This window comes from Sus scrofa, chromosome Y, assembly GCF_054392235.1.
Source record: "Sus scrofa isolate SSC_HxYL_T2T_F1_AM1 chromosome Y, Sscrofa_HxYL_maternal_Yorkshire_Landrace_v2.0, whole genome shotgun sequence".
In the NCBI taxonomy this organism is placed as follows: domain Eukaryota; kingdom Metazoa; phylum Chordata; class Mammalia; order Artiodactyla; family Suidae; genus Sus; species Sus scrofa.
The window spans coordinates 1939893-1949039 of record NC_139402.1 but is presented as its reverse complement, the minus strand read 5'-3'; positions in this window follow the sequence as shown (position 1 = coordinate 1949039).

The window sequence follows — 9147 nt, the reverse complement described above, 5'->3', positions numbered from 1 at the left end:
GGCTGCCTGTTGTGGGCTTGTAGCAACCAGTTTGTGCTAATGAACTCATCCACTAACATGAAATGCATTCCTCGAACGATGTGAATTGCCAAAGCTAACACCAGAAAAAATGGAAAACGTGAGTAGTCCTGCGTGTGTGTGTGTGTGTGTGTGTGTGTGAGATACAGATATTGCACTTGTCATTACTCGTCTGGCTACAGAGAAATCTCCAAGCTCAGATGGCCTTGTCAATTCTACCACACGTGGAAGGGAAAAAAAAATGACTCTTACAAACCCTTTCAGGGATAATGTAGGAGGGAAAATTCCTAACTCAGTCTCTGAGGCTTGAGTCCCCGATACCAAAACCAGACAAAGGTGTGTTCAGAGAATTACAGATGGACACCGTCATGAACACAAACATACAAATTCTTAGCAAAATAGTAGTAAATTAAATGCAAACGTATCTATACATTAGGAGTTCCCTTGTGGCTCAGCAGGTTCAGAACCCAACTTCGTGCCTGTGAACTTACACATTTGATCCCTGGCCGTGCTCAGTGGGTTAAGGATCTGGTGTGGGTTTGCACCTACAGTTCCAATGTGACCCCTGGCCTTGGAACTTCCACACACGTCAGGTGCAGCTATCAAAAGCCAAAGAAAATAAAAGTACATATATTAAAAGGATAACACATCATGACCAAAACAATAGTTTATGCCAGAAATGCAAGGTCCAATTCATGTTTGAAAGTCAGCCAGGGCAATCCACAAGTTCATAGGGAAAAAAAAAGGAGGAAAAGTATCCTGAATATCTAAGTAGCTATGGGAAAATGAACTTAACCCTTCTCACATGCACAGGACTCCTGATTTAGAGAAGTTTGTGTAAGAATGTGCACGAGGCCGGGAGAAGCCCGTTTTAGCCACACCCTTTCCAACTCCTTTTTCCCTCCCATATCCGTCGCTTTGAAGGCCTCTTCCCAGTCCTGGGTTTACCTTTTCCTGTATCCCAGATGCCAGCAGCTCATTTTGCAAATCCTCTTCTGACACCTGCTGCAAATTCATCCACCTCAGAAACGTGCAGGAACAACCTTGGCTCCAAAAACCCTCCCTCTCCTTGCAAATTACACACCAAGTCGTGCAAGAGGAAAGTGTGCTGATTGCCTACATTTTAGACAATGAGTCGGGAATGCCTTTTTTTCTCGTGTGGCCTTGGCAGGGCCATGTCTTGAAGGAAGGTGGTGGTGAGCACACTCCCCTCCACACACACGGGAGACGCGTCTCGGTGTTCCCGGCACGGGCAAGGTTTCTGACTCAGCAGAACCTCAGTCAGGTAATACTATGTGGAAACGGATGTAGGGCTGGGGTCTGGCTAACCAAGGCAAGAGGCAGGAAATAGCAATCGGGGCCTCCCGGGGAACGTTTTAAGGGATTCTCACATAGACACTCGCACCATCCCAAGTCCTTAGTCACAGAAGGATCCTTACCATTGCTTTGACTCTTGTGTCCACCCAACCATCCTGGCGTTGGCCCCTTGGCAGATGACATAATTAAGTCAAAAGAGGCTCGTGCTATAAGCAGCTGGTGCTTTGGAAGCATGGGATGGGCACCGAGCCTCTTCCTATTTTTAGATCCACCAGCACGTCATGCTGATGACCATGGTCTGTGGTCCGCAGAGCAGCTGGAGCAGCTGAGGGGCAACAGGGTTTTCTTTTAATTTTTTTTATTATAGTTAACTTACAGTGCTCCATCAATGCCTGCTGTCACAGCCATGTGACGCAGTCATACACATACTTACATTCTTTTTCTCATAGTGTCTTGCATCATGTTCCATCACGACGGACTGGGTACAGTTCCCTGCGCTATGGAGCAGGACCTCCTGGCGTATCCATTCTCAATGTCATCATTTTCTGATGCGCCAGAAGCATTTGAGAACTGAGGTTCAAGGAACTCTTGCGATGTATGTATCGTGTTCACATAACCATCCCCGGAGATGAAGTTTCATCATACTCTGGAAGAAAGACCCTCCTGTGTGTTGCCAGAACCGTTTCCAGGTTCCTCCAGCTTCCACATCACTTCAGTTTTTCCCCGAGTGGAAAACGATCAAGACCTTCTATACGCCCCATCCTGCAGGCACCAGAGGCAACCCCTTGGCACGGCCAACCCCTTCGTCTGTGGCTGCACCAAACGCTTCCGGATTGCCTCCTTGCACACCAGCCTTCGACCTGGAGGTCTTTTCCTGAGAAAGAGCCACGATGCAATAGTGGGTCTACTTGGCGGTGCACTGTTTCTCCTAAAGCCATCACCAGGCTCGCCGGCATTTCTGCACCTCTGCCTGCCCCACATGATTCTGCAGTGGGGCATCCTATGCATGGCAGGATGTTTGCAGCACCCCTGGCCTCCACCTGCCCAATGTCTGGGGCAGGCATTCCTTCCCCTTAATCGTGACAACCACCAATGTCTTCAGACATTGTCACTTGTCCCCTGAGGATGGGCAGAGTCGTCCCTTGTTCTGAACCACTTCCAGAAATAGAAACATAGACAGATAGATAAATACATGGAGAGGTAGGTAGACAGATAGATAGACTGATGAATACGTAGGCAGGTGGGTGGATCAATGAATGTTAACTAGCTAGCTAGATAGGTAGGTGATAGATAATAGACACATAGATGGAGAGTAGATGATACAAAATAGACAGCAGAACCAGCTATGCAGCGAGCCGTGTCCCCCCTGTTCCTCCCCCCCCACCAAACTCATAAGTTGAAGTCCTAACCCCCAACTCATAGTATTAGGAGGTGGAGCTTTCAGGAGGTAACCAGGTTTAGATGAGGTCGTGAGGGTGGGGCCATCTACCAGGTGAGAAGTTTGCCACTTGCATGCCAGGAAGAGAGCCTCACCAGGAACTGGTCGGCCCCCTGCTGTGATGTCAGACTTCCAGACTCCAGAGCTGTAAGAAATAAATTCTTGCTGTTTAAGGTGCCCAGGCAGTCGTGTTTTATGATGGCTGAAGCTGACTTAGACAGTTGATAGATTGATGTGATAAACAGATATATAAATGATGGATGGATGGTGGATAGATGATAGACAAGGTGGATGGATGGATAGATAACAGATGGACTGCTAGACGGATAGACTGATGACATGATAGGTGGACAGATAAGACCATAGATCGATAGATAATAGACAGATAGATAATAGATAGTAATAGGTGAAAGATAGTAAATCTCTCTTGCTAAGGTACAGTTTCTCAACCCCAGCACTAGTGATATTGGGGCTGGAGGACTCTCTGATGCGGGGTGTCCTGTGCACTCTGGGGGCTGAGTAGGGTCCCTGGTCTCCACCCACCACAGGCCAGTAGCCCCCCCAACTGTAAGAGCTACAACCAAGTCTCCAGATGTCTCCAAATGTCCCCTGGTCCTGGTCAGGGGCAAAATCTTCCCCCCGCAGAGTCGTTCTTGCCCCCTAGCTCAGGGCAGGCTCCTCACTGGACTGGCAAGGAAGAGCAGCAGTCCCTTTTCCCCTCAGGTCCTCTGACGCAGGCACACTCTCTGGAGCCTTATCTGCACGAGCTCAGCTCCTCAGAGCCCCCCTGAAGGATACTTATCATTGAGAATTTACAGAAGAGAAAATTGAAGGTCCTGGTAGTTAAAGACCTTGAAGGTGCAAGACCCACCCAGGAGGGATGGAACCAGACCCACCCAGGAGAGACGGTACCAGACACACCTGGGAGAGACGGGACCAGACACACCTGGGAGAGACGGAACCAGCTTGGAATACAGATCACGGTTCTTCCCTCCTCTGTGTCTCCCAGACGTACCGTGGCGGTGCAGGAGGGCGGGAGTGGGTATGGAGAAAGGGGAAGTCTTTGGGATGCTCACCACCCAACAGGTGGCAGCAGAACAGCCTGACTTGTGTGTGTCTGTTGAAGGTGTGACCTTCTGCTTCTTAGAAAACAGCCCAAACACTCCCCAAGCCTAGGACGATCCTGGGCCATGTGCAGGTCTCACAGTGCAGTCCCGGGCTGACCTTCTGCAAGAGGTACAGCTTTCTGTGGGTGAAACCCATCGGATGGTGCTCAAAAATGGGGGGGGGGGTATTTCCTCTTGTGGCTCAGTGGGTTAAGAACCTGACAGGTATCCATGAGGATGCAGGTTCAACCCCTGCCCTCGCTCAGTGGGTTAAGGATCCGGTGTTGCCGTGAACTGTGGTGTAGATTGGCATCTGTACCTCCAATTTGACCCCTAGCCTGGGAACGTTTATAGCAGGTGCAGCTATAAGAAGGAAAGAAATTGGGGCAGAGGGAAGCACAGAGGCTGTTAAAACTGCCCATCCTCCTTGCTCGTGCCTCCCACGCAGAAAACTTCCCAAACACGCCTATTCGGAGCGATCTATTTTTGTTTGGCTGTGAAATTCTGTTTGAGAAAACGCCACAGGCAGAGCATCGGGGCTGCATGTCATGTCGTGGCTGAATGACAACACGAGGCATGAAGTCTCGTTAAGTCAGATAATTGCTCTAATTTTCCCTCTTCATTTCCTGACTCTTTGACAGACGTTCCGAGGTCCCGAGGCACCTGGGCTACCCTCAGAGTGACAGTTCCGGTGAAGAAGCCATGGGCCGCTTCATGGGAAAAAAAGGTCCCCACCCATGGCCCTAAGGGACTCCTGAGCTTTGTGGGGTATGCACGGCTGCCCATGGACTTCAGTCAGACGGCCCAGATCCCCAGCTCTGTCTGTTCTTTCCAACGCTGGACAAGGGGGCAGCCACTGGGGAAAGAGTCTCCCCAAAGGAACTTCTGAGTGAGTTTTCCCATGAGACACACACGCACACGCACATGCCCCCACCAGCAGACCTAGGACCTGGACAGGACCTCAGCCACAGCACAGGGTAGAGTCCAGCCCAGACCACAGCTCTCTTTGGGCGCCCTGAGTATGCACGTGTCACGAAAGCTGTCTCAGCGGGTCAAGGCTGACCCACCTCCTGGCGTCTGGGCTTCTCGTGTGCTCCTCGGTGGTGTGTGCTTTCTAATTCCCGAGTTTTCAGGACGGTTCTGTGTGAGGCACCCACTGGCATCGTCCACACGTGTTCCTTTTAGAGAAAAATGCTAACACCCACTATCAGCAAGAGGAAGAAGGATATTGATGCTTCCAGCGCGTCTTTGAAAATTCTTTCCCGTCTTTGCATCCCCAGGAATGTAGGGAGAAGCCCCAGCGTTTGTTGGCGCGCGGGCTTTCCACGTCATTCGTGCAGACAGACAGCATCTGTGTGGCTCCTGGAAAAACCAGGGAAGCGTCAGGAAGGGCCCTTCTCAGGGGCTGTTCAAAGTGGATGCGAAACTCACAGCTGAGTTTCCTCCAGGTTGAGGTGCGTGAGCATGAAACATCATGATCCCTGCCTTAAAAAAAATACTCCCAACCCTAATTTTTATGTATTTATTTTATTTTATTTGTTCTAAAAAAATTTATTTTAGGGCAGCAGGTGTGGCATATAGAAGGTCCCAGGTGAGGGGTCGAATGGGAGCTGCAGCTGCCGGTCTACACCACAGCCACAGCCACGTGGGATCCAAGCGTGTGTCCATGACCTACACCACATCTCATGGCCACGCGGAATCCTTAACTCACTGAGCAAGGCCAGGGATCGAACCTGCGTCCTCATGGATACTAGTTGGGTCTGTTACCTCTGAGCCATCGCGGGAGCTCCCGAGCCTGATGTTTAAATGTGAGCAGATAAAAATGTGGGCCAGTATGTTGAGAGCTGGCTTCCTTTATGGATTTGAGGATCTGCCCACAAATAAGGTTCTCGTGTCATGCCCGTGGGACTCATGCTTTTGTCTGAAAGTGGCTTTTTGGTCTTAGATGGGGGTGGGGTGGGGGTGGCTGTGAATGAGGCTGTCCACTAAGGAGGGGATGGCACATGCCCCCATGGCCTCTGTGTCCAGGCTGACCTAGCCCAGCCGGTTGCTCCTCTGCGTGGGTGCCACTGGCCGGCTGTTTGCAGAGTCCCCACCGCACCCCGCGGAGGGCAAAGGTAGCCCCTGAAAACGGGCCAAGGACCAGCCTCACGCTCTCACAGAAGGAACAGTGATGACTCTCTTGGCAGACAGAGCCTCTAGACACGGCCGCCTTTCCAACTAGTTAGGTGTAACCAGCCGATAAGCTTTGGGGGAACATGCTGTCAATGAGACAGAAACAGAGCAGATCCCGGATTTGTCATTCTTTTCCCCCCTCGGGTCCATGCCCTGGTTCCTTTCAGCGCCGGGAACATCTGTGCCATTTAAACTCCACTGACGTGAGGCTGCGTTTGGAGGCTCCCCATGGGCGTGACACCCCAAAGCTTTCAGGGGTGTTGGGCAGGACACAAGGAGGCAGGGCACCAGGCAGCGCTGCTGCTGTGGCCTGTTGTGTCTGAACCGCTCCACCTGACAGGTGGAGAATTTAACTAATGATCTCGGGGAAAGCAAGTGAAATGTTATGTAAATCACCAGAAAATCTAGGCTGACCCTCAGCCAGTACCCATTTACCCAAATGAAAGGCAGCGAGAAATTCGACGGCTGCAGGGGACATAAAGGGCTGCCCCTCTGGCGGAGGCTGTAATCTCTTTGGGAAGGATGTGGCTGAAATACAGGAGAGCCAGGGGTTCTGACAGGTGGGTGCTACGTGGGCTGTGGGTGGGGACGCTGGGGGACGCCGTCTCTCCATGTGTGTCTGTGTCCTGACCTCCTCCTCTTCTAAGGACCCCAGCTCATGGCAATGCCGGATCCTTAACCCACTGAGCGAGGCCGGGGATCCAACCCGCATCTTCACAGATACTAGTTGGGTTCGTTTCTGCTGCGCCACAAACGGGAACTCCCTCCTATCCCCTGGGTGTAAGAAAGATGCTGCAGAGCTGACAGCTCCTGGAAAGACTTGAAGGACATTGGGAGGTCATGCAGTGCCAGGAGCATCTTCTCACCCCCCTCAATCCCGTTCCCGGCGCTGATGGAGCCACAAAGGTCACCTTCTGAGCCGGCATATTGGGGGCTTTCAGCCAGAAAGAGGACATCCAGGTTCTTACCCAATGGAGCTCCCAGTGAGAAGGTGGCATGAACCTGACGGGGGAAGTCCACACACCAAACAATGCCAGGCATTGAAGGAAAACCTCCTAGCTCCCGGGAGAGACCCAGAACGCAAACCCCCCACCCCACCCCTGCCCGGAACTTTCAGGAAGAACCCTCCTGGTTGAAAACTTGATCTCTATCTCCTGGCCTCTGGGACGGGGCCAAGGTAAACTCTTGGTGAGCCCCAGTCGGTCCAGCTGTGGGTGTTCACGCAGCCTGAGCCCTTGTTTTAGCTCAGCTGCCTTAACAAAATACCCACGACTGGGGTGGGGGGTGCAGCTCTTAAACCACAGACATTTATCCCTCCCGTCCTGGAGGCTGGAGTCTGAGCCCCAGGGGTGGGCAGGGCAGGTCCCTCCAGAGGCCTCTCTCCTGGGCGTGTCGACGGCCGTCTCCTCCCCGTATCCTCACAGGGCCGTCCCTCCATGTATGTCTGTGTCCTGACCTCCTCCTCTTCTAAGGACCCCCGTCTTGGGGCATCAGAACCCCCCTCCCCCCCGTGACCACATTTACCTCCATCTCCTCTTCAAAGGGGTTCCTGTTGTGGTTCAGCAGGTTAAGAACCTGCCATAGTGTCCGTGAGGATGCGGGTTTGATCCCTGGCCTGGCTCCGTGGGTTAAGGATCCAGGGTTGCCATGAGCTGTGGTGTAGGTCGCAGATGTGGCTCAGATCTGGCGTTGCTGTGGCTGTGAGGTAGGCCGGCAGCTGCAGCTCTGATTTGACCCCTAGCCTGGAAACTCTATATGCTGCAGGTGCAGCCCTAAAAAGCCAAAAATAAAAGAGTGAGGAAAGAAGAAAGAAAGGAAAGAAGGAAGGAAGAGAGGAAGAAAGAAAATAAGATTGAACCCAGTCTGCAGATGAAAGGATGAAAGATGTATTTGAGACACAGTTCGGGTGGGGGCTTCCTGTTCATCCCTGCACAGATTCGCCCTGGGGGTGGAGAGACCTCCTCCCCTTTTACAGATGTTAGGGACTGCCGAGTTTTATGATTTCCGAGGCGTTTCTGTTGTTACAATGTAGCTCTACTTGGGGAGGTGCCCAGACCACCCACCTGACAAGGTCCCCTTCTCTGGATTTAGTGCAGCCTTGTCCCGCCCTCACCACAGTCCATTTTTGAATATCCCCATCAGCCCATCGAGAAAGCCTGTGCTGTGAGCTGTGCCCCATTTATGCCCAGTCTCTGCCCACCCCCCTTCCCGTCCTAACCAACGACGAATCTGTTTCTGTGTCTGCCGATGTGCCTTGTCCCGACATGAGGAAGAAGGAATGTCTATCGCAGGTGGTCTTGCTTCCCACCTCCGTTGGGGAGAACACACAGAGCCGTCCCAGGCGTTGAGACCTGCCGACAGGGACTAACACTTGGCCTAATTCTATCACATCCCACCAAGCTCTCCCTATCAATTAAAAAGGTAGAGCTGCAGAAACCCTGCTCGCTCTCTGCCCTGGAGGAGAAAGAACCGGGTCTCTGTCAGAGCCGCAGAGAGTACCCGGAGCCCAGGAACGGGGCGCCCACTGCCTCCAGCGTTTCGGTTTTTAATGGCCCTTTTCTGTACACCTCCTGTTTGATTTCATCAGTTAACTCCTTCTGACTCTTCCCTTTACGGAGAAAAACGCCCTCCACCCCACCGCCCCCTGCACGGCGATTTCATGTCAGGCATGCCTTGGAAACCAGGGGCCCTGGGCTTGTTCCACGGGAAAATAACAACAGAGTTTTCCTGTCTTGGGTGTATTTTTCTTGACCTGTGATCTCTGGGCCCCCCCCTCCGCCCCCGGGCGGCTGGCCGGAGGAGTTTACAATTCCGATGAAATCAAAACAAGCCAGCCCTCCCAAGGAAACTCCAGTCCACGGGGGGTGATTAACGAGTTTTCACTCCTCCAAGTGGGTCACTGGGCAAAGTTAAAATGGGCTTCCAGGGCAGGTGCAGAGGTCTAATGTGGACCAACCCCCCCCCGCCCCCTGTCCCCAAAGCCTGTATGTTTTAGCTTCAAGGGCACGAGGGTAATTTTCTCAGAAGACGACAATGAAGCAACTTAATCTCTGTCACCTGGGACAAGGATGCTGATGGCTGGCAAAGGAGCAT